This window comes from Mauremys mutica, chromosome 1 (assembly GCF_020497125.1).
Source record: "Mauremys mutica isolate MM-2020 ecotype Southern chromosome 1, ASM2049712v1, whole genome shotgun sequence".
NCBI lineage: Eukaryota > Metazoa > Chordata > Testudines > Geoemydidae > Mauremys > Mauremys mutica.
In genome coordinates, this window is record NC_059072.1 from 114,054,819 (window position 1) to 114,079,012 (window position 24,194).

General features: G+C 46.0%; 1 protein-coding gene across 1 annotated transcript in view; it reads right to left on the reverse strand.

Moving 5' to 3' along the window:
* The window catches only part of MICAL3 (microtubule associated monooxygenase, calponin and LIM domain containing 3), a 346,852-nt gene that overhangs the window by 239,022 nt on the left and 83,636 nt on the right, over nt 1–24,194 (reverse strand). The window contains exon 9 of the mRNA XM_044991795.1: nt 22,967–23,072. The gene's annotated coding sequence lies outside the window, so the exon portion shown is untranslated. The remainder of the gene's footprint in view (nt 1–22,966; nt 23,073–24,194) is intronic.

A 24,194-nucleotide genomic window follows, 5' to 3' on the forward strand; every position in this document is an offset into this window, starting at 1 on the left:
GGGATGATGCTGATGAGATTTTTCCACAATTTCCACTGCCTTTCACATCCCCTCCCATGGAAATGAAATTAAGTTTCTAGCTTTTGGTATTTAATTCAACTGCTGACTGGACCATGGAGAATAATATGTCCAGCCACAGTAGAGCAGCAAAGATATGAAATCCATCAACCAACATCCTTCTTGTCTCAAATGAAATATTCCACTTTGAACCATCTGTCAAGGTTCCTTCCCCACTCTGAACTTTAGGGTACAGATGTGGGGACCCGCATGAAAGACCCCCTAAGCTTATTTATCAGCTTAGGTTAACAGTAAGCTGCCACCACCAAGCGTGTTCCAAATCTTAGGAGAGAGCCACTTGGAACTCTGCCCTTCCCCAACTTTTTCCCCAAGTCCCTAACCCCCCCTTTCCTGGGCAGATTTGAGACTAATTCCTCCCCCAAGTCCTTACACCCCTTTTCCTGGGTAGGTTTGAGAGTATACCCTCACCGAGTAGTCCTAGTGAACACAGATCCAAAACCCTTGGATCTTAAAACAATCAGGTTCTTAAAAGAAGAATTTTATTAAAAGAAAAGGTAAAGTTCATCTCTGTAAAATCAGGATGGAAATAACTTTACAGGGTAATCAGATTCAAAGAGCCCAGAGGAACCCCCTCCTGTCTTAGGTTCAAAGTTACAGCAAACACAGGTTAAACCCTCTAGCAAAAGGAACATTTATGAGTTGAGAAAACAAAGATAAAGCTAACAGGCCTTGTCTGGCTGTTACTTACAAGTTTGAAATAGGAGAGACTTGTGCAGAAAGATTTGGAGAACATGGATTGATGTCCAGTCCCTTAGTCCCAAGAGCGAACCCCACCAAAACAAAGAGCGCAAACAAAAGCCTCCCGCCCCCTCCCCCCAGATTTGAAAGTATCTTGTCCCCTTATTGGTCCTTTGGGTCAGGTGTCAGCCAGGTTATCTGAGCTTCTTAACCCTTTATAGGTAAAAGGATTTTGGTGCCTCTGGCCAGGAGGGATTTTATAGAATTGTATACAGGAGAGTTGTTACCCTTCCCTTTATAGTTATGACACCATCTGAATACCAATACTATTAAGCAAGTACTTTCTAAGGAAAGCTAGAGCTTTAATTTCATGTACCTATTAGGGCTGATGCCCACAACCCTACCCAATACTTTCAAATGGAGATAATGCCAAGTTTTTAGAAAGAAAGGGAAGATTGCTTCTCAGTTTCTTTTTGCTACCAAATCCAATTATCACCATTTGATTATTAAAACTTTTGTCTTTGAAATAAAGTTTCCACCCTGCAATTCATTCTCTTTTTCCTTTTACCTGTATCTCTCCCCACTCTGGTAGTCCTCCTCACCAAGTACCCCAACAGTAACAAAGCATCACAACATCTCTGTTGTTCCAGCTAGAGACTTGCTATAGACAGAAAAGGCAACATGAAAATAGCTGTTATCATGACAGTGTTCTGCATGGAAGGAGAGCTCCTTCTCTGTTTCCCACTCACCCCAAACCTGTCCGCTGAAAGGATGGATGGTGGTAATGAGATGTCTATGCAAACCTAGTTCTCACCTTGCCTCCACTGCTCTGAGTCCTCATCCCCAACCCCAGTAAATAACTCTAGCTGCAGCTTTTCCCAACAGCAGCATAATGAAACTGACCCAATTTGTTTATAGTTTTGCTGCTGACCAGAATTTTCTGAATAGCAACTCTAAAACCAAACGTTTTCCTTAATTTCACTCTGCTGCTTCCTCGCAACTCTAGGCACTGGCACTGTTTGGTGCTATGTGCAGACTTATGAAGACAACACTGCACTGATTTACATTCAGCGAACGCAAGAGAATTAACCATCAAATATAAGAGCTGGAGACATTTTTTCCTCCTTAAATGAAAGCTTAAATTCTTTCCACTTCAACAGAAGTGGATTGCAGTCACCCAGGAAAATCCTCTTCCTTTTAGACTTGGGTGAGGAGACTGCTAAGCTATGTCCCCACTGGCAAAAGGTGGGCTCATAGCAGCAGCAGTGGAAGCTTCCAGTGTAAAAACATGTTTTGACCACTATGTTATCAGGGTTATATGACGTGCTGATCCAAATCCCTCAGTCTGGTCTATGTCACAGCTGCCACTGCTGGTACCACCAATGGAGGTGCATTGCTGGTCAGTTACACACACCCAATAAATAACACCCTATAACTATTAAAATGTTATGCAAGAGACTTTCCTAACCACCCAGAAAATAGTGATCTAGTCCCACTATTAATGTGGCTCTAGATCAAAGGTGGGCAAACTACGGCCTGCGGGACCGTCCTGCCCAACCCTTGAGCTCCCGGCCGGGGAGGCTAGCCCCCAGCCCCTTCCCTGCTGTTCCCCTTCCCCCGCAGCCTCAGCTCGCTGTGCCGCCAGCGCTCCGGGCAGTGGGGCAGCGGGGCGGGCTCCAGCCGGGCAGCCAGTCCAGGTGCTCTGAGCGGCATGGTAAGGGGGTGGGCAGCGGGGGGTTGGATAAGGGGCAGAGGGTCCCGGGGGGCAGTCAGGGGGTGGTTGGATAGGTGTGGGAGTCCTGGGAGGCCTGTCAGTGGGTGGCGGTGTGGATAGGGGTCGGAACAGTCAGGGGACAGGGAGCAGGGGGGTTGGAGAGGGAGCGGTCAGGGGACAAGGAATGGGAGGGGGGTTGGATAGGTCAGGGGTTCTGAGGAGGGCAGTCAGGGGGCAGGAAGTGGGAGGGGGCAAATAGGGGGCAGGGCCAGGCTGTTTGAGGAGGCACAGCCTTCCCTACCCAGCCCTCCATACAGTTTTGGAACCCCGATCTGGCCCTCAGGCCAAAAAGTTTGCCCACCCCTGCTCTAGATACAGTTACAGAGAGACCCCAAGCTATTGCACTGAAGGAATATTGCAGGACAGCAGAAGCATAGACAAGTGAGACAGTAACACCACAACTAGATTGGGTAAGTTAATGTATATGATTATCACAACGTACTAGAAAAATATTTTAAAATCCTGCAGGAAGAAGTCAGGAACACTCAACACAACTGTTCTCTGGTCATATCTGTCACAACAGATAGGAAACTCTCTTAACAGAAAATCCAACATCTGCTCTGTATTACCATTTGTTTTACAACAACTCAAACCTTCTCACAACACAAGTAACAATTTTCTAGTCTTCATCAAAAGGGACTTGTATCACTGGAGAAATTTTAGTTTTTATGCATGTTTGTAAAACTCTCCTGAGAGCTCAGGGAGAAAAAGATTAAGACAAGCACACTAAAAGGAATGTTTGAAACCCACATGAGGCAGGGAAGTTTAAGATTAAATGTCATCCTGACCTCACCCATTTGTGCCTAGGTTTGAACCAAATATATACAATTACATACTGCTCACAAAGGCAACAAACACAGGGGTTAGTTATGAACAGGATCTGTATTCAAAATGTATTGTAATTCAGAGTCAAGTTTTAATATATTTGAATTCCAAATCATGAACTAAGTTATATTTCACATATATCATTAGTTACTTGGGTAATGTACCTACTTGTTATAGGGCAATTTGGCATTTGTTCTTTTAACTTTTTTATTCAACTGTAAAATGAACAAAGATTTTAGAATTAACTACAAGTCTATTTGTGTATTTCAACTATAGTATTCCAGAGAACCAATTAACATGATTATTAAATAGGTTTGATTTCATCTGTTTCTTGAAGATAAGTGCTTTAGAAAGCTGCAATTCTGAAAATGCAAGCTAAATATATTTTAAGTGTCCAGTTTCTGACTACAGTGTGAAATCTTCACTTGGAGCTGAGGAAGAATGTGTAGTGGATTTTTTGGAGGCTAGATTAAAGGGACACTGTCAACTCCAATTTGACTCCAAGTGTAGCTTTTGTGCAAACAAATTTGTACAAAACATAAGGCCAACAGAAATACTCCCATGATCCAAAAAAAATTAGTTCCCATGGAAAGTTATTTTTAACATATACATGTGCCCTTGCAGGATTTGCAACCCAAGCACAACAATACTGGAAGGTGTTAGTGAAAATAAACAATGAAACTGGCTTCAGATTTTCCTTCTTCAAGCTGAGAGAAATGCTGACATATAAATTAACAGCATCAGTAGTGAAAAATAAATTGGATTTTCAAATTTCTTTCCATTTTAATAATGTAAAGTGTTCTTGTAACATGTAAAAAAAGCTGTTTGAATATACAGTACAATTTTTAACTTGAGTGTTCCTTTTTACAGATTCCTTTTCAATTATTAAACAAACTAAAAGTTAATATTCATTGACAACCTTAGCTGAGAATTTCCAAACTTCTGCATATCTAAGTTTTGCATAATCTTCTCTCAGCTCTTTTTATAAGTGGGGAATAATATAGAGGTCTAAACACAGTGAAGACTACAGTTGAAGAACAGGATTTTCAGCCAAATATTTAATTTACTTTGTGTGTTACCAAAGTAAATGATGCTTCTTAAAGTGATAGACCAAGCTAGCAGAAGAGACCACAAGAGCTGCCTCTGATAATACCTGTGTTCCCTTTGGGCAAGTACAAGGCATTGTCAATCCATAGTACCAACATTAAGTGGGTCTCTGGATGAAATAAAAGATAGTTTCATTATGTGGCTTTAAAGAAGGGGATACAATGGAAATACATTAATATATCTTATAGTTACAGAAAAAACTGCATGTGCAGAAGTAAACTTTCAAGCATTTATTTGTTAAAAACAATAATATTACAAGTATCTTGTGCCAACAGCCCACAAAATTCAAACTTCTAACCAGAGAAAATGTAATACTAGAAACTGGGTTTTATACCTGAAACAGCTTTATAGCAGTGTAACAGACACTACTGAAATACATCTGTGCTGTAGATTAGAATGCAATCACTATAATAAACCTGCATTAGTAATAAAGGTGATAAGAGGGTGGAGCATGCCAGAGACGGAGGCATCTACCTGAGAATCCATACATGCACCACAAAAGATAAACCCATCTGTTTGTTAATCTTGGAAGTCCCCTATAATATACTGTGCCTGTCCAACAGGAGGACATTTGGATAACCCTAAGGGGATATACTGCATGCCACTGGAAGACCTTGGTCCACTAACAAAACAATGCTCTTCAGAGATTTCTCACACAATGAATTGGCAGAGCAAAGTAGTGTTTCTTCCCCCAACTCCTTCTCCAGAGTTAACCTGTATCAACCAAATCTGTACCCATGTAAGGACAAATATAATCATGATCTTCAGCATTTCCCTCCCTCCGAAATAGACATGACAAGGAGATCACTCAAGTGGGATAGTATTGAACAAATCTGCACAAGCTTGTAAATCAAGAAGGTCCCCCTCCACATCTATTGGAAGGGCTCCTAGCAAGCACCTCCTGACCATTAAAACATTATGGCCTCATTCTCCCTACAGTTTGAGCGGAGTAACCAGGTGAACGAGGCAGTGCTAAGCACAACCACTGATCACAAGGCAATGTCAGGAGTTCTTTCCTTCCAGATTTCTGACACAAGCAAACCACCATAAGCTGGACAGGCTGCCCGCACTCAGAGCTACGAACTGGGCCCCGAGACCTTCTGCTGGGATGAACTGGGAGTGCATTTTCCCCGCCCCGCAGGCTAGTCTCTCAGTGGCCTGCCCGCTGGCTGGGCCATTCCCCATGATGGTTTTATTCAGACTCCCTACAGGCACACACGTCCCTGAAGCTGGCAGGGAAACGGAGCGGGGGGGGGGGGGTCCCACACCGCGAGCCGCCCGGTAAGCGCTCGCCCTGCGCGGCGCCTTCTCCAAGGGCGGGCGCTGCTGCTGCTGCATTGCCGCCCTCGGCGGAGCCGTGCGCCAGCGGCCAACGCGCCCCTGCGGCCGGTGCCCGCTCCGCAGCCAGGCACATGCCAGCGCACTGCGGGAGCGCGGAGCCTGGCGGCGGGCAGCGCTACCGCCGTCGCCCCCGGCGGGAGCAGCAGAGGCGGGAGCCTCCAGCCACTTTCTCCGATCCGCCGGGGCAGGGAGACCCCACCTGCCCGCCCGCCCTCACCGGCGGGCGCAGCTTCCCAGCCGGCCGCGGGAGCTGGGGGCGCCAGCCCGGATCACGGCCCCCGGGGGCAGCAGGGGAAGGGAGCGGTGGTGCCAGCCCGGCTCGGGGGGGGGGGGGCAGCGGGGGGGGGCAGCCCGGCTCGGGGTGGGGGGGGGCAGCGGGAGGTGCCAGCCCGGCTCGGGGGGGGGGGAGCAGCGGGAGGTGCCAGCCCGGCTCGCGGCCCCCGGGGGCAGCGGATCCCGTGGCCGGGCGGGGGGGGGGCCCCGGGGAGCTGCCCCACTTGCCTCATGCCGCTCCTGCGCCCGGGCTCCCTGCGCTAAGCCACGTGCGGCGGGTCCATCTCCCGGCCCCGCTTCTCCTCCCTGCGGGCAGGCGGGCTCCGGTCCCGGGGAGCAGCGGCGGCGGCGCTGCGGCTGGTCCCCTGGCAGCGCCTCCTCTCCGCCCTAGAGGCGGCCGCCCGGGTTACTCTGCCCGGGGCGGGGGCGGGGGCGGGGGGTGGCTATCGGCTCCCCCGGCTGCCAGGCCAATGAGAAGCGACGGGGGGGGGTATCAAAAGATACCCGCTCCCGCCACCCCTCCGGGAAGGAGTAATGGTACACTCCGAAGTCAGTTACAAAACTCGAGGGCAGCGATTGGCTGCGCTGTGGAGACCGGCGGGAGGGTGAGAGCCCGGCTGACCAATAGGACAGAAGGAAGCAAGATCAAACCCTTGCAGCTGGCCAATGCGGTAGAGATTTAAAGGGCCCGTGCGCGTTGTTGGGCCGTAACGTGAAGTTAGCGTAGATGCAGGTGACAGGAATCCAGGTGTCTGGAAACGTCCCAGGGACGATCAGCGGCTCGGGGCAGCCCGCTAGCGCAGGGTGCAACTTTTAGAGGCGGGGGGGGGGGACATTCTCCCTCCCCCCATTCAGCAGCGAGCTCAGGGCTGTTCTCCACCCCTCGAGTCAGGTTCAGCCTCCAGAGCCTTAAACTCTTCACCCAAGAGCTCTAGCGCCCACAGCTCGCTCCGGGGCGGGAGGGCAGTAACCCAGCAAGCAGCACCCAAGCTGAGGGAGGGCGTTAGGCACAGGGGCAGCAGCCAGGAATACCTCAGTCCCCCACCCTGGCTGTTTGTCAGTGACCTGTGGCACTGGGCAAGTCACAAAGTTGATTTCAGTTCCTCCCTCTGTAAAAGCGGGATAATCTTACCCGGGGCCTAAGCCTACTGGGAAGGTTCCCAACATTTTGTAAAGCCCCAGCCCTTGGGATGTGAAAAACAGTCTCCCACTTGTAAATATTATTACGCTGGAGGTTAGGTGAAAATTCATTGAAACTGGTGGGTAAGGGTAAATATAAAAAAACAATTAATCTCCTTCATGGAATAGAGATTGTTTCAGCTAGCGGAAGCCAGTACTCAAAACACAGGCCACATGTAAGGAGGTGAACTTTGTTGTCTGAGGGGTTTTCCTAGAGTTGTTGCCAAGGCAAAAAGAGTAGAAATACTATAGAAGCAGACAGATAATGCAACAGGGAAGACCCACCACACCCTCACTGTCCCCCCCAGCACCTGGAGAAGCACTTTAGTGTGACCTTGAGAAAAAGGGAAGAAAAACAGCTTTTAGGAAGGAGTGCTGGATGAAAAGAGGCTTGGAACTGTGAATAAAGAATATCTTCTATTTCATTCCTACTGTGTTCAGAGCAACAGGACTTTGGACATTCTTTGTAAATAAACAGGACTGCAGCAGAGAAATATCTCACTCCCTCATCAATTTCTCCTAATGGAAACAACCTGTACTACCCTGACTTTTGCCTAACTGGTCAGGTCAAGAGAGTTAATATTACTGGAAGGGCAGGGTAATTGTACATTCCTATTATTTAAAGAAGTCTAAGGAGAGCCTTAGCCTCAATGGGGTATTTTAGGTTTCATGATTTAGCCTTTCCACCATAAGCGATACCCACAATTCAAACACCTCTTTTATTCCTTTAGAGAACACCCTTGATTTATTCATAGTTTTTACTGTGCTGTTTTAGTTCACCCTTTATCATAGCAGACTTCCATCTAGGATGGCTTTTATTGCATAGCTCACAGAACTCACTCCCACATAGTACACATTTCAGTCTCTCCCCACTACTTTTATAAACCTAAACCTTTTAAAAATGTGGTTTTATTATGATTACTTTTGACCCCATATTTACTACCTTTCCCCTTGTAATGTCCTGACAACATCCCTTCCAAGTTCTCGATCAAGCTTTTGTAACCTACAAAGAATCCAAGAGCATGCTAGGACAGAACTATGGAAATTTAGTCCGTGCCATGTGAATATTCCTGCAGTTCAGACATCATCAATGAAGCTCAGTTATTTACTTCAACAAAGAGTCTCACAGTGCTTAGATTTTAGGAGCTCTCAGTAACCTAGGACAAACCACCTACTTCTTTTCTCCTTTATTCTTCTATTTGGACTCACTGAACTGGTTTTGTTTCTTGCCTTTTTAAGTAAAAAGTGAGGTTTTTAAATAGTGTTTTCTTCAATAAAATCTTCAATAAGATGAGCCACATAATAATTTCCTCTTTTTGAGTAGGAATGAGTAACAGAATATATTATGGGGCTGATTCTCCTTTCACACCAGGGTAATGCCCTTGACTCCAGTGAACTGATTTCTGATTTACACCAAGGTAAGTGAGAAGAGACTCTAGCCCCTATTTTAATAATGCAGAACCCATCATGTTACGAAACAAGCACATGGAGCAGATGATGTGCAACGTGATAAGAACAGAGTAGGTTTCCTGCCCTGCGTTAACACCAGTGGGAGATGTGAGATACCCATCACAGTGGCTTAACATATCTATTTGCCATACAAAGAACAAGGAATAGGCAGTGCTGGAGGGTTTCATGCATTTTCTGTATGTATAAACTAGAGAGGAATTGGAAGGTGCTATTAGAGCAAAGACAGCATGAGACTGACACACAACACCAAAGCACCACTATATCACCTGAATATGTCCCCATTAAGCAGAACTGTCATCTCCTTTAGGCAATGCTCATTTTTAAGTGCCACTGAATTTACACTGATGCCTGTAGGAGGTCTTAATTTAACTGGGATGTACTTAATGGTGTGTATTGCCTTATTTTATGAATGTCATACAGAACCCTGAGTGCCTTGATGAGGGAGCACTTTATAAACAGTTGGTTTGTTGTAATAAAAATATTATGCATACAAATCAACAGTACCCTGCAATCACTATGAGACCTGATGACTTCTAACCAGTACACAAGTGAAGCTGAAGGATGGCATGTGATCAGATCTAGCAACAAACTCCTGTAGCTGCTGTCTTCTATGCCAGCTGCAGCCTGTTAATGACAGTGCTCATCAATAAAGTTTTGTCCAGTTCAGGAGATAACCAAGTGAGCTAACAAAATGCAAAATGTATGCAGTGTTGATGTAGCCGCTTTGGTCCCAGGATATTAGAGAGACAAAGTGGGTGAGGCAATATCTTTTATTGGACCAACAAATGTTGGTGAGGGACGCTTTCGAGCTACACAAAGCTCTTCTTCAGGTCTAGGAAAGGTACTAAGAGTGTCACAGCTAAATACAAGGTGGAACAGACTGTTTAGCATCAGTAGTTATCATATATTCTAGGGGACCATTCAAGGTGAAGTGGGCTGTTAAAATGAGACAAAAAGCGGGTAGTGGTTTACAGATTGTTGTAATAAACCATAAATTCAGTGTCTTTATTAAGACCATGATTTTTGGTGTCAAAGAGATATGAATTTAAGCTCCCAGGCACGTCTTTTGAAAGTGTTGTGCAGGTTTCCTTTGAGAATGAGGACTGATTGATCACTCTCTCTCTGACCTCTTTATGAAGAGTTTTCACCCACAGGTGATGATATGATTTTGTCTTTTATCACTTCCCTGTGAGATTTCATTTCAGAGCATAGAAATTGTCTGGTTTCACCCACATAGTTGTTATTGGGGCATTTGGTGGACTGGATGAGCTACACCACATTTGTGATAGGCATGTATAGGGCCCATGTATCCTGAAAGGTGTGTTGTGGGAGGTGTTAATCATTGTAGCAGTGGAGATATGTCTGCTGTTTGTGCATCTGTTGTTCTGGCAGGTTCTGGTGCCACTTTGAGTTGGTGTTTCTTGGTCTGTGGGGAGCTTGCTTCTGATGATCAGCTTGGAGAGGTTGTAGGGCAGTTTGAAGAGGGGGGTTCAGGAAATGCACCACAAACCCAATTATATACTTGAGATATATCAATGATATTTTCATCTTCTGGACAGATGACAAACTGCTTCATAGAGTTTCATCACTTCAACAACCACTATGTGTCCATTAAACTCTTTAGAACACTCCCACACCAGCATCAACTTCCTGGACACCAACATCTGCTTCAACAGTGGAATCATATGGACAACTATATACAGTACAAAAAAAAACATGGATCACCACACTTTCCTTCATAGATCCAGCAACCACCCCAAACACATCAAGAAAAATGTTGTCTACAGCCAGGCACTCAGATACCAAAGAATATGCTCCAAGGAGGAAGTCCAGGATATACACCGTAACATACTTAAAATCGCCTTCACTGAACAAGGACACTCCACCAGAGAAGTAGATCATATCATGGAACAGGCCACCCAAATACCTTGAGAGAGCCTGCATCAATACAGAAATAAAACCCATTCTGACCCCCCCCCCCCCCAACCACACACACACTCACATATATATGCCATCCCACCATGGAACCCATGTGGGAGATCATCAAACAACTTCAATCCATATTCAATGGGGTCCCCCATTCTGAAAGAAATCTTCCCAGAACCTCTTTTTTTGGCCTTCATACAACCTGCCAACCTCTCCAAGCTCATTATCAGAAGCAAGCTCCTCACAGACCAGGACACACCAACTCAAAGCAGCACCAGACCCTGCCAAAAATACACACGCAAAACCTGCAGACATATCTCCACTGCTACAGTGACCAACACACACCCCCATACACCTTTTAAGATCCATGGCTCCTACACATGCCTATCGCTACCACAGATGCTGGAACTAAGGATGCGGGGGGTGCTGTAGCACCCCCTGGCTTGAAGTGTTTCTCATTATATAGAGGAATTACATTTTGGTTCAATGTCTCTCAGCACCCACACTATACAAATTGTTCCAACACCCCGATCACATGTGGTATACCTCACCCAGTGCACTAAATGCTTCAATATCTATGTGGGTGAAACCAAACAAAAATCACAGAAGAGCTCTGTGTAGCTCGAAAGCTTGTCTCTCTCACCAACAAAAGTTGGTCCAACAAAAGATATTACCTCACACACCTTGTCTTTCTAATATGCTAAATGATTTGATAGGCACAATCTGAACTCCTATGCGATGATGCTTGAGTGTCCCATAAAATATGAGGCTGAAGGTACCAACTATTTGGCATCCTCATTGATCAAGCACGCTATTCGTTACTCAATCATTTTAATAGCTATAATCTTTATAAATTATGCTACAGTATTTAATCCCTGCTTCCATTTGCCCCCTCAAAACACCACCACCACCACCACCCTCCCTTACACACTAAAGAAACCACAGATCTGAAACTGATCTGAGAGTATTGGGCTGAAGCAGAGTAGCAAATAAATTGCTAGTAATGCTCTATTAAAAGAACACCACTATCAAGTTGTTTGAAATTAATTTGGAGTCAAGGTTTGAAAAAAATCTGCATATCCACTCACTAAAGAAAAGAAGAAAACTTTTCTGGCAAATTTGGGGAGGAAAAAACCAGGCCATCAGTTCCTCTAAAATTTAACTTTTAATTTAAAAAATAAAATGATGTTCCTAACCCTTCTCGCTAGGATAGTAAACTTCCAAATAAACTAATGAGGTCCAATCTTCTTGAGTCTACATGGAGACAGAGCTTGTAGCTTTCCCAAGCAGCCACAGTCAGGAACAAGATACTCATTGGTTTCACTACTGCTACTCAGGATTGCAGGCAACTGAGAAACTGATAAGAAACATGCCAATTTCACACTGCTGTTGCAGAAAGTTATGAGTTGCAACAGAGACTGGAACTAGAGCAGTTCACAACAAAAACAATGGCTGGGGGGGAGGTAAAATATTCCTTCCTGTCCAGAATAATGGGGGAGAGGTAGAATAGTCCAGATGGTTTGATTAGATAGTTTATTGCTTTTTATGTCTGATTTGGATACTCTGGTATACTTTTATTATTGCAAGAGCATCCAAAGCTATAGGATAGGTGCTTTTAACAAATCCAAATAAATATACAAGGGGAGTGAATCATGTCCAGGTGATGAAGCCACTTCAGTAACAGCAAAAATAGCATCAACACCACACAAGGAAGTTAGTACATGGAATATATAGAAATTAGAAAGCATTGCCCTCTTCTCCCCCAATAGAATTAGAAAGACTGGCTTAGAAGCAAAGATTAATGTGACTAAACCATTATGTCTTGGAAAACATTAGGGAGGAAGTAACAAAAGGTCAGTAAATCATCTAGAATTTTGGACTCTGTCATCTAATAAGATTGTATGAAGTTTGGCATTAGAGCCTGCAAAGACTAAGTGCTTCCCCTACCCCCTTTTTGGCAACTGCTTTTCTCTCTTTCTTTAACTGGACATAGGACAGGTTTTAAACCCCTGCTACTGGTAACGACTGTCTGGAAATAACCAGCAATGGTCTGGAGTCTTAAACAAGCCTGAAACTTTTCTTCAAACTCTTACTTACCCATGGTGGATTTCTCTTTAGGAAAGGGCTCTAGGCCTGGTTGAGAGCAGCCAATAAGGCCCTCACCGCTTCAACAGTATAGTTAGGATATTAAGATCCCTAGGGCTGGGGAGGGAGTCTGCTTTACTCTTTTATTGGGCTTGACAAGTGACACAACTAGAGGAAAAGCTCCACCTGTGTTCCATCCAGGGCTCACTCTAGTTAGAGAGGGAGCAATAAAAAAGACCTAGGAAATAGATAAGGTTGATTTATATTGAGGGGATTAGTTGATCCTGGGAACTTAGGGCTAGTCACATGAAAATATTGTCTGTGTTGTTTTGTATGGGGGTTCAAGCGCTACGGGTATGTTTGCTGTTTCTAATTGATTTGTGGATTCATCAGCAAAGTGTTTTTCATTAAAGCATTGTGTTTAGTCACGTTATGTCTTCCTCCCCCACAAGCCAGGACATCTGCAAAGCATTTTAGATTATAAGCTCTTTATAGGGTGACCAGACAGCAAATGTGAAAAATCGGGATGGGGGTGGGGGGTAATAGGAGCCTATATAAGAAAAAGACCCAAAATCGGGACTGTCCCTATAAAATCGGGACATCTGATCACCCTAGCACTTTAGGCCAGAGACCATTTCTTCCTACACATTTATTAAGTGCTCAAACTGCAAGTACTGATCCTGCAAAGAGGTGACTCCCTGTGTTCATGCTGAGCCACTTCACTGACTTCAGTACTGGATTCTGTGCAGGTGCAGAAGGTCTACCCATGCAGAGTCCATTGAAGGATTGGAACCACTGTTAGCATTACACAGATATGAATAATCTCTACTACCACAGTGAGACATAACCATCTACAAAGATTTGAAAGTTGTAGAATCCCAAGAAGGGAGAGGAGCGGTTTAGGATGTTCCAAGGGACTACAGTTAGAAGTAAGGGGATACATATGAGTAAAAAGAACTTTCAGCTGACTCAGAAAAATCTCCTAAGGGTGAGGTCTGTTTCTCTGGCATAATCTCTCAAAGGAAGTGGTGGAAGCTCCATTGCTTGACAAATAGACAAAACAGAATATAGTGTAAGGAATCATCTTGCTCTGGTTCCCGTGGGATGGGCAAATGAACGAATAATTCATTTCTGATTTCTATTATTCTACTGTAGTAGACCAATACCCACATGCCAACATTCACACAGACACATCTTTATGCAATTTTCACAGTGAGGGGGTGTATTCTGTCCCTCATTGTGTGGGGAATTTACACATGTGACTCCCATTAGCATTAACAGAAGCTATGTGCATACATTTCCCTTTTATGGCTGGATTGTGTAGATCTGTTAGTATCTGGCTTTCCTGGTGGATTGGAACCTGTATGTTTCCAAATAATCTGATCTGTATAGGCTGTGATACTTTCAACTTTTTTTTGTGCAAATGTATTATTCTATTGTCCTTCAGCTGTGATATCTAAGCACGCTTTGAGAATCTTCTGTCACCCTAAATCCTTGCCAGCAGCACAGCACAACCACAGTCCTAATGAGATTACAGCTACAGATGCCCCACTGCTGCCATCTGGCCAAGGAACAGAACAAATGCCAAATTCAGCTGGAGGGTGAGCAGGAAACCCTTTAGCTCTCATCCAAGCAGACTGCAGCATGATAGGAATTCCAAAACCATCATAGTTAACTAGCTCTCTTTAGTTTCTTTTCCTTTTTAAATGAAGCAGTGTGTCCTTCTTGCAGAATGCTAGATTCTATTAATTTTACAGGAAAAAAATAAAATTTAAGATGTTGTTCTACACAACATGGATCTTTACAGATCCCTAAATTTTATTCACACTGGATATGTCTTCCCTGACTCCATATACACGTGTATGTGACAATCAGTGTGCTCTTCTGGAGAAGCATAGATCTACTTCCATATAACAGTCTTTCCACTGGAAAAGGACACAACTTTCGAGTTACTTGTAACCTTACTTATGGGGTTACTGGCCTAGTGGGTGAGGGGAAGTGGTAGACCTCCTATTTCTTGATTTTAGAATGCTTTTGACACAGTCCCACATGACATTCTCATAAGCAAACTACGGAAATATGGTCTAGATGAAATTACTATCGGGGGGTGCAAAATTGGTTGAAAGACTGTACTCTAAGAGTACACTTCTACCCCAATATAACGCGACCCGATGTAACACAATTTCGGATATAACGCGGTAAAGCAGTGCTCCGGGGGGGCAGGGCTGCGCACTCCGGTGGATCAAAGCAAGTTCGATATAACGCGGTAAGATTTTTTGGCTCCCAAGGACAGCGTTATATCGAGGTAGAGCCATAATTACCAATGATTTTCTGTCAAACTGGGAGGGAGTATCTACTGGGGCATCACAGGGGTCAGTTCTGGGGTATGCTACTATTCAATATTTTCATTAATGACTTGGATAATGGAGTGGGGAATATGCTTATCAAATTTGCAGATGACCCTAAACTGGGAGGGGTTGCAAGCACTTTAGGGGACAGGATTAGAATTCAAATTAACCTTGACAAATTGGAAAATTGGTCTGAAATCAACAAGATGAAATTCAATAAAAGGGCAAAGTACTTCACTTAGGCCAGGTCTACCCTACAGATCTGTATCAGTATAACTATATCACTAAGGGGCATGGGCGGCGGGTATAATAGGCTGGAGAAGACTGTGGCTCCCCAATCAGCCCCTCAAGGCCCCCTCCTGCCTGCCCTTGGCCCCAGCCCAGGCAGGCTGCTCCTCTCTTTTGGGGAGCCTGCTGGGGTGAGAGCAGTTGGGACTTGGGGTGGCTCATGGTTTGGGCTGCCCAGTGCTGGGCCAGGGGCCTAGCACTGGCGCTGCACCACTCAGCGTTCCAGGGGTGGGGACTCCGGGGTTGGGGGGGCCACACGCCACCTTCCCAGTGCTTTGGAGATGGGGGGGTGCTGTGCACTGCCCACCCAGTGCTCAGGGTGGGGCATACTACCCACCTGGCGCTCTGGGGCTGGAGGCACCTGGGCAATGCAGGGCTCCAGGCTTCAGCAGGGGAATGGGGACAGGAGTGGTAGGGCCTCAGATGGAAAGGGTGGACCATGCCGGGGGATAGCCTCTCCGAGCCCGTGGTTCACCCATCACCCATGCTAAGGGGTGTGAAAAATTCACACCCCTGAGCAACATAGTTATACCAACCTAACCTTCCATGTAGACAGTGCTGTGTCGACGGGAGAGCTTCTCCTGCCAACATAGCTACTGCCTCTCATGGAGGTGGATTAACTACGCTGACGGGAGAAGTTCTGGTGCAGCTGCGTTGTTGTAGTGTTGTCCATGAAAACAAGCCCTTAGGAAGGAAAAATCAACTAAATTATTCAAAATGGAGAATAACTGCCTAGATAGTAGTACTGCAGAAAAGGATTGAGGGTTGTAGTGGATCGCAAATTAACAGGAGTGTTGTATGTAAGACATGTGAGGTAATTGTCCTGCTCTACTCCACACTGGTGAGGCCTCAGCTGGAGCACTGTGTCCAGTTCTGGGAGTCCCACTTTAGGATAAATGTGGACAAATTGGACAGAGTCCAGCGGAGAGCAACAGAAATGATAAAATGTTTAGAAAACATTTGACCTATGAGGAGAGGTTTAAAAACAATGGGAATGTTTAGTCCAAGGGTTCTCAAACTGGGGATCGTGACCCCTCAGGGGGTCATGAGGTTATTACATGGGGGGGGTCACCAGCTGTCAGCCTCCACCATCAAACCACACTTTACCTCCAACATTTATAATAACGTTAAATATAAAAAATGTGTTTTTAATTGATAAGGGGGGGTCGCACTCAGAGTCTTGCTGTGAGAAAGGGGTCACCAATGCAAAAGTTTGAGAACCACTGATTTAGTCTGAGAAAAGAAGACTAAGGTGGGACCTGATAACGGTCTTTAAATATCCTGAGGGCTGGTATAAAGAGGACAGTGATCAATTGTTTCCCATGCCCATTGAAGGTAGGCCAAGAAGTAATTGGCTTAATTTGCAGCAAGGGAGATTTAGATTAGATATTACGAAAATCATTTTAACTATAAGGACAGTTAAGCAATGGAATAGACTTCCAAGGGAATTCCTGTCACTGGAGGCTTTTAAGAACAGGTTGGATGAACCTGTCCATGATGATCATCCTGTCAGGGACAGTCTAAATTTACTTGTTCTTGGCTCAGCATAGGGGGCTGGATATATGATGACCTCTTGAGGTCTCTTCTAGCCCTACATTCCTATGATTCTATGATCATGCTACTGCACACCAATGGCAATCCTTTCTGCTTTATTCCAGTCAACAGCTGGTGTATTTGTTGCATAAGTTCTTTGATCTCAAGAGACTAAAACAAATACATTTATATAATAGAGGCTGGAAGCAGGACTCCAGGCACTCCAGGTTTTGGAGTCTACCGCACTCATTGGCTGGCAGTATAAATGCTGGCACTAATGCACTGCTGTTTGGATCTTGCAGCTCCGAGTGCAAATCCCAGCACTGATCTGCTTGTGTGCACATCTCAGATGTAGGAAGTATGAACCCTGGTACTGGCGTGTGGATCTTGCAGGATTCAGTAGCTAGGAATGTAAACCTGGTAATAATGCCTTGTGGATTTTATGTGAAGCAAATTAAAAGATCTAGGTAACAAAGGAAATTGTTTCCCTCCCCCAAAAAAGAAAACCCAGAATCGTGCCATTAATAACAGACAATAAACCCCTTTTTCCTCTGACACTGTAAAATGCAATCTGGATCAATACTCACAGAGCAGGACTGTAATAGATGCTTCCTTCTCACGAATTAAATTCCTCCCTGACAGGTACAGTGCTCACAATTCAATAGCCTCTCCTCTCCAAATGAAGGCCCTCTCCCCACTCCTCTGCTCAAACTCCGATTCTGCACAGGCTCATCTTTGGAAACTCTGCACAACCCGTTTCATTCTATCGCAGCGGGCACAGGATCATTAAAAGCAACTGGAATCTGAGGTGCTCAACTCCTTGTATAAGCCCTTCCCAGAGAATCTCAGCTGGGTCTTGCAGAGACGGTGTGATGATGTCCTGGATGCCATTCGTCATTGTTGTCCTGGCAACAGAGATGTGGTCTCTTGTGGTATGGTAACACAGAGGTAATGGCAGGACAGAAAATACTGCAGACCCCTCTTCTGAAGCATCCTCAGAACCTCCCCCATGTACAATCTGTACATTACAAATACTTTTATTTTCCTATAAATGCTCTGTGTGTGCGTGTGTGTGTGTGTGCGCGCGTGCGCTTTAGTTACTCAATTTGCCAGGCTCTAGCATGTCCCTCTGAGTCCTGTTTCTATGGTCTGACAAACCTGACATATCCCTGAGAGAGCTGGTCATTTCCTTTGGGAAACAATGCTGCCACCTAACAACAGAGAAACCTTGCTTTGGAAAACAACTGAGCAGCAACACAAGCTCACAAGTATCTGAAGAGGTGTTAGCAAGAAGGATAGGATGCAGCTTTGTTTCCCTGAGCAAGGGAGGAGCAGATGAAATAACATTTGTGGCAGTGAAAGAGAATACAAGAGCCAGAGTATTTTCCTAGTGCCTCTGCCAGTGATTCAGAGAGAGGAACAGGCTAAGGCTGTCTCTACTGCTACAGGGAATCTATAACCCACGTTAGCCAGAGTCTCTTTTCCGCTGCCCTCTGAATTGAATAATCTTGAAAGTACCCTTTCAATATCTTAAACAAGATATATTTTTCCTACTTGTTCTAAAAATGTCATTTACAGAAGGATAACAAATACAATATTACTACTTATTTTAATGCCGCTGTTCACAGTGCCACCTTCTGGTAGAGGCTGAGGCAGCAGCTGTTGTGAACTAGGGCAATACAGTAACTCCTCACTTAACGTTGTAGTTATGTTCCTGAAAAATGCAACTTTAGGCGAAACGATGTTAAGCGAATCCAATTTCCCCATAAGAATTAATGTAAATGAGCGGGTTAGGTTCCAGAGAATTGTTTTTCACCAGACAAAAGACTTTCAATCTATTTCTCTCTATATATATACACACACATACTCACAGTATAAGTTTTAAACAAACAGTTTAATACACAGTGATGATGATTGTGAAGCTTGGTTGAGGTGGAGGAATCAGAGGGTGGGATATTTCCCTTACTGCTAAATGATGAACTAGCAATTGGCTGAGCCCTCAAGAGTGAACTCACACTCTACAAGGCAGCAGGAATAGAGGGAGGGGAGACAGCATCACAGACAGAGGCACACACCCTGTTTCTGAGAGAGAGAGAGAGAGATGCGCATTTCCCCTTTAAGTACACTGCCTTGTTAATTAGATCAGCTTGCTGAGACCACAGCTGCTGCTGCCAGCAAGCTCCCTCCATCCTGAGCCCTGTCTTGTGTGTCCCCCACCCCGCTCTATGGCAGATGGGGTAAGTGGGTGCAGGAGCAGGGGGGAGGGGGACACCCTGACATTAGCCCCCCATCTTCCTCCCCTCCCCCCCCCCACACAGCAAGCAGGAGTCTCAGGGAGCAGCTCCAAGGCAGAGGGCAGGAGCAGCACATGGTAGTGGGGGGAGGGAGAGCTGCAACTGCTAGCCTGCTGGACAGCTGCTGCACAGGGAACTTAGGGGAGTGGGGAGCTGATGGGGGGCTGCCGGTCCACCCTGGTTCCAAGCCCCCACCAGCTAGCTGCAATGGGCTGCTCTTCCTGCAAGCAGTGGACAAAGCAGGCGGCCGCCAAACGATGTTTGAAGGGAGCATTGCACAACTTTAAACGAGCATGTTCCCTAATTGATCAGCAACGTAACAACGAAACAACGTTAACTGGGATGACTAAGTGAAGAGTTACTGTAGTTTCTAAAATCATGCTCTACAGCATCTCCTGTTGGGAAAAATTAGGACTGCAGAAGTTGGCATTGTTTTCTGGACAATAAACAATCTTGAATACCAAGCAGGATTTTGCAGTCTTGACTGGATTCTGGAAAGCAAACCACGGGTAGTGAATCAATACCATTTGTTTGCAAGTCAGACTATTTCTTTAATCTCATTGTTTTATTACAACTCTATTATTAGTTCTATGTTACTTTCCTTGTTATTCTTTCCTAATGCCAACTGCTTCTTCTAGTGGACTAGATTTCCTCTCTCAGGACACCGGTAACAAACACAACTCTGTAGGTGCCTACGTGGGAGGAGAAGAGAAAAAAAAATCTGTTTTACTTTGACAAAGCTCACTCCCCTCACTTTTGTGTCAGATTGTGTGAGCTCACTGTCTGCTTCCAGCAGCAGCCAGTCAGCAACAACTTGGATGGGGACAAGCTTCAGGATTCCAAATTATCACTGTTGGAGAGTCTGTCACAACAAACAGCTCAGTGGCCTTTATGGTGGGAGGACTTACTCAGAACAGTATTGCTGACCCCCAGGATTCAAAAGTCATGAGTCAAGCCCCCCAAAATCATGAGCTTGGCTTAAAAATCATTAGATTTAAAAAAGCAACAAAGTTTGGGTCTTTTTATTTGCCTGGTTTTTGAGCTTTTAGGGTTCCTGTTTTCCAGTTTTTCTCCAAAACCACAAGCGCTAGAAATGTAATGTTTTTAAAACGAAGGTTGAGAGTCTCATGTAATTTCATGATTCTGAAACCTGGAACTTCAAGATAAAACACCAAATACTGCAAATCTTTTGACAAAATTGCTAGAGTTGGCAACGCTAGGTTATTTACCACTGCAAAGCAAGTATATTCTTCCAGGGCTGGTTCTTGTAAACCTGAGGCCCCCTATGCCATTTGATGGCTTCCCCACCACTCCTCCAGATGGCCTCTGTGAAAAGAATTGGTGGTCTCCATCATAGGTGCTGACTTCCCTCCTTTCTCCATGGTGCTCAACCCCTCCTCTACCCCTGGCCCTGCCTCCACTCTACCCCTTCCATGAGGCCCCCATTCCAACCCCTTTGTCAAGTCCCAGACCCAACTCTGCCCCCTCCCTGCCCCTATTCCAACCCCTTCCCCAAATCCCTGCCCCGCCCCTGCCTCCTCCCCTGAGCACGCCACGTTCCCACTCCTCACCCCCTCCCGGAGCTTGCTAAGTGCCGCCAAACAGCTGTTTGGTAGCAGCCGGGTGGGAAATGCTGGGAGATAGGTGGAGAAGTGGGGACATGACCCGCTCGGGGCGGGGGGGGAGGACGAGGTGGGGTGGGGTGAGGGGAGCTTGGCTGCTGGTAGGTACAGAGCACACACTAATTTTTCCCCATGGGTGCTCCAGGGCTGGAGTCGGTGCCTATGGTCTCCATTCAGTTCCTACTAGGTGTGCGCCTTGTCACAAAAACTCACACTATATCGCCGCCTTGTGGGTAGTCTCACATGAGCGTGGAATAGGAATAGAGACTGAACTACCCTCTCAGTCCTAGGAATGGGAGGTGCTAGGTCAGGGGTGGGCAAACTTTTTGGCCCACGGGCCACATCTGGGTATAGAAATTGTATGGTGGGTCATGAATGCTCACACAGTTGGGGCTGGTGTGCAGAACAAGGTGAGGACTCTGGCTGGGTGTGCGGGCTCCGGGGTGGGGCCAGAAACGAGGAGTTCAGAGTGTGGGAGGGGGCTACGGGCTGGATCAGAAGGTGTGTGATGTAGGGGAGGGCTCCAACTGGGGGTGCAGGCTCTGGGGTTGTGCTGGGGATGAGGGATTTGGGGTGTAGGAGGGGGCTCCGGGTTGAGACCAAGGGGTTCAGAAGGTGGGAGGCGGATCAGGGCTGGGGCAGGGGATTGGGGCAAAGGGGGGTGGCTCAGGGGAGCAGGCTCTGGGCAGCACTTACCTCAAGCAGCTCCAGAAAGCAGCAGCATGTCCCCCGCCTGGCTTCTACACGGAGGTGCAGCCAGGTGGCTCTGCTGCGTGTTGCCCATCTGCAGGTGCCGCCCCTGCAGCTCCCATTGGCACTTGGGGTGGGGGCAGCGTGCGGAGTGGAGCCCCCTGGCTGCCCCTACGTATAGGAGTCAGAGAGGGAACATGCCGCTACTTCCAGGAATCATGCGGACCTGCCCACGACCCTGCTCCCAGGCTAGCACTGGAGTGGGGCAAGCCCCAGACCCTGCTCCCGAGTGGGAGCTCGAGGGCTGGATTAAAACGGCTGGTGGGCCAAATCTGGCTTGTAGTTTGCCCACCCCTGTGCTAGATACATTTAATTAAACTTGGTCTATCTTGCTGACCCCCGCCCAAGGAATGTTGTGGCTGTGCTGATGGGAAAGGCCTGCTGCCTCTGTGAATGTAAAAGCTTTCCAAACAAAGCTGCCCCCTAGCTAAGGCTGTCTTGGGCAGGGGAGTTTTTCAGGGTTTGAGGGCAGCTAGGGAGCTGTGACTGGGCACTGTTAGACTGTTTCCTTCTGTTGCTGTCTCCTAGCAGCAGCAGGACCCTCAGGAGGTGTTTAATGGGATCAGGAGGCCTCCTCTGCTCCATCACTCACCAAGGAGGGTATAAAAATGACAGCAGCTAATGGGCAGCGGCTTTCTCATCAGCCGCCTCATCGGAGTGATTTGATGAGCAAAAGGCTGCAATGGCTAAAGGACTGGAATTGACACAGACTACTGGATCCATGCCAGCCAGAAAGAATACATCCCTCTGCATGCCCACTTCATTCCTCCAGCCATATACAATCAAAAGCTACAGTAAATGTACATTCATGGAACTACCCAGGCTGCACACACAGGGCTAGAGGCACTCGACATTTATTCTTCCCATCTTTTTCTCCTTCATATTAGGAGGCATCAGGAATTTCCACATGAATGTTCGTTCATCCACTCAATGTCCAAACCACATTCCTAGGCAGGAATGTTTGTCACAAAGAGGAATGGCTGTATGGGGTTAGTCCAGGACTAGAGAGAGCAGTAAAGACCTTTTACAAAATAGACTGGTGAACTGGGCATGGGAAATATTTCTAAGGATGTGTCTTGGTTGAGGCTCAAGATGACAGAAGGGGCTGGTGTGTCTGGGGGAGCAGACTGGGTGAGGTGAGGGGGGAGAGGGAAGGATTGTGTGCAGCCTAAAGGAGGGGGGGTGTTTATGTGTGAGTAGGAAGGGAGCGTGAGCGTTTGTAAAGGGAGTGACAGTAGGAGGAGAATGTGTATGTTTGCATGAATCATGGAAGTTAGAGTTACAGATGGGAAAAAAAATTAAACCTTTTTCCTATTCTTCCACTCAGCCAGCGCAGAGTTTTTCAAATAGTGTATCACTTAAGTACACTGAATCAAAGTCTATACTAAAACTTACTTTAAATATTTCTAAAGTGTGTATCACCTTCCTATCCAAGCATCACACAAGATTATCCAACTATATTACATCTAGTCTGTAATCTTCACCCACCAATGCGGTAATTCTGTTAAAAAAGTAAAAACGTGTGTGGCAAGATTTGTTTTTTTACAAACACATATTCCTTTTTGCTCATGGTATTGTTATCCTCTTGATACTATTTTTTCTTTTAATAGATGTTCCATTTGGTAAGGCTTATCAGGTAAAACAACGAGGAGTCCTTGTGGCACCTTAGAGACTAACACATTTATTTGGGCATAAACTTTCATGGGCTGAAACCCACTTCATCAGATGCATGGACTGGAAAATACAGTAGCTGGTATATATACACAGTACATGAAAAGATGGGAGTTGCCTTACCAAGTGGGGGGTCAGTGCTAACGAGACAATTCAATTAAAGTGGAAGTAGGCTATTCTGAACAGTAGAATACCAAGGGAGGAAAAAATCACTTTTGTAGTGGTAATGAGGGTGGCTCATTTCAAACAGTTGATAAGAAGGTATGCGAAGGGTACCCAGAAGTCACCTACTACAGGACAGGCCCAAGAAAGAAAGTAACAGGACGCCACTAGCCATCACCTACAGCCCCCAACTAAAACCTTTCCAGCGCATCATCAGGGATCTACAACCTACCCTGAAGGACGATCTCTCACTCTCACAGATCTTGGGAGACAGGCAAGTCCTCACTTACAGACAGCCATCCATCCTGAAGCAAATACTCACCAGCAACTACACACCACACAACAAAAACTCTAACCCAGGAACCAAACCCTGCAACAAACCCTGGTGCCAACTCTGTCCGCCTATCTCAGGGTTTCTCAAACAGGGGTCGCCGCTTGTGTAGGGAAAGCCCCTGCGGGCCGGGCCGGTGTGTTTACCTGCCCCGTCCGCAGGTCCGGCCAATCGTGGCTCCCACTGGCCGTGGATCGCTGCTCCGGGCCAATGGGAGCTGCTGGAAGTGGTGAGAATACTTCAATCTCCTTAGTCACTCAATAACAGACTTAAAAGTGGCAATTCTTCAACAAAAAAACTTCAAAAACAGATTCCAACGAGAAACCCAGAACTGGAATTAATTTACAAACTGGACACCATCAAATTAGGCCTGAATAAAGACTGGGAGTGGATAGGTCATTACAAAAACTAATTTTCCCATACTAATTTTCCACGCCATGCAGCTGATGAAGTGGGTTT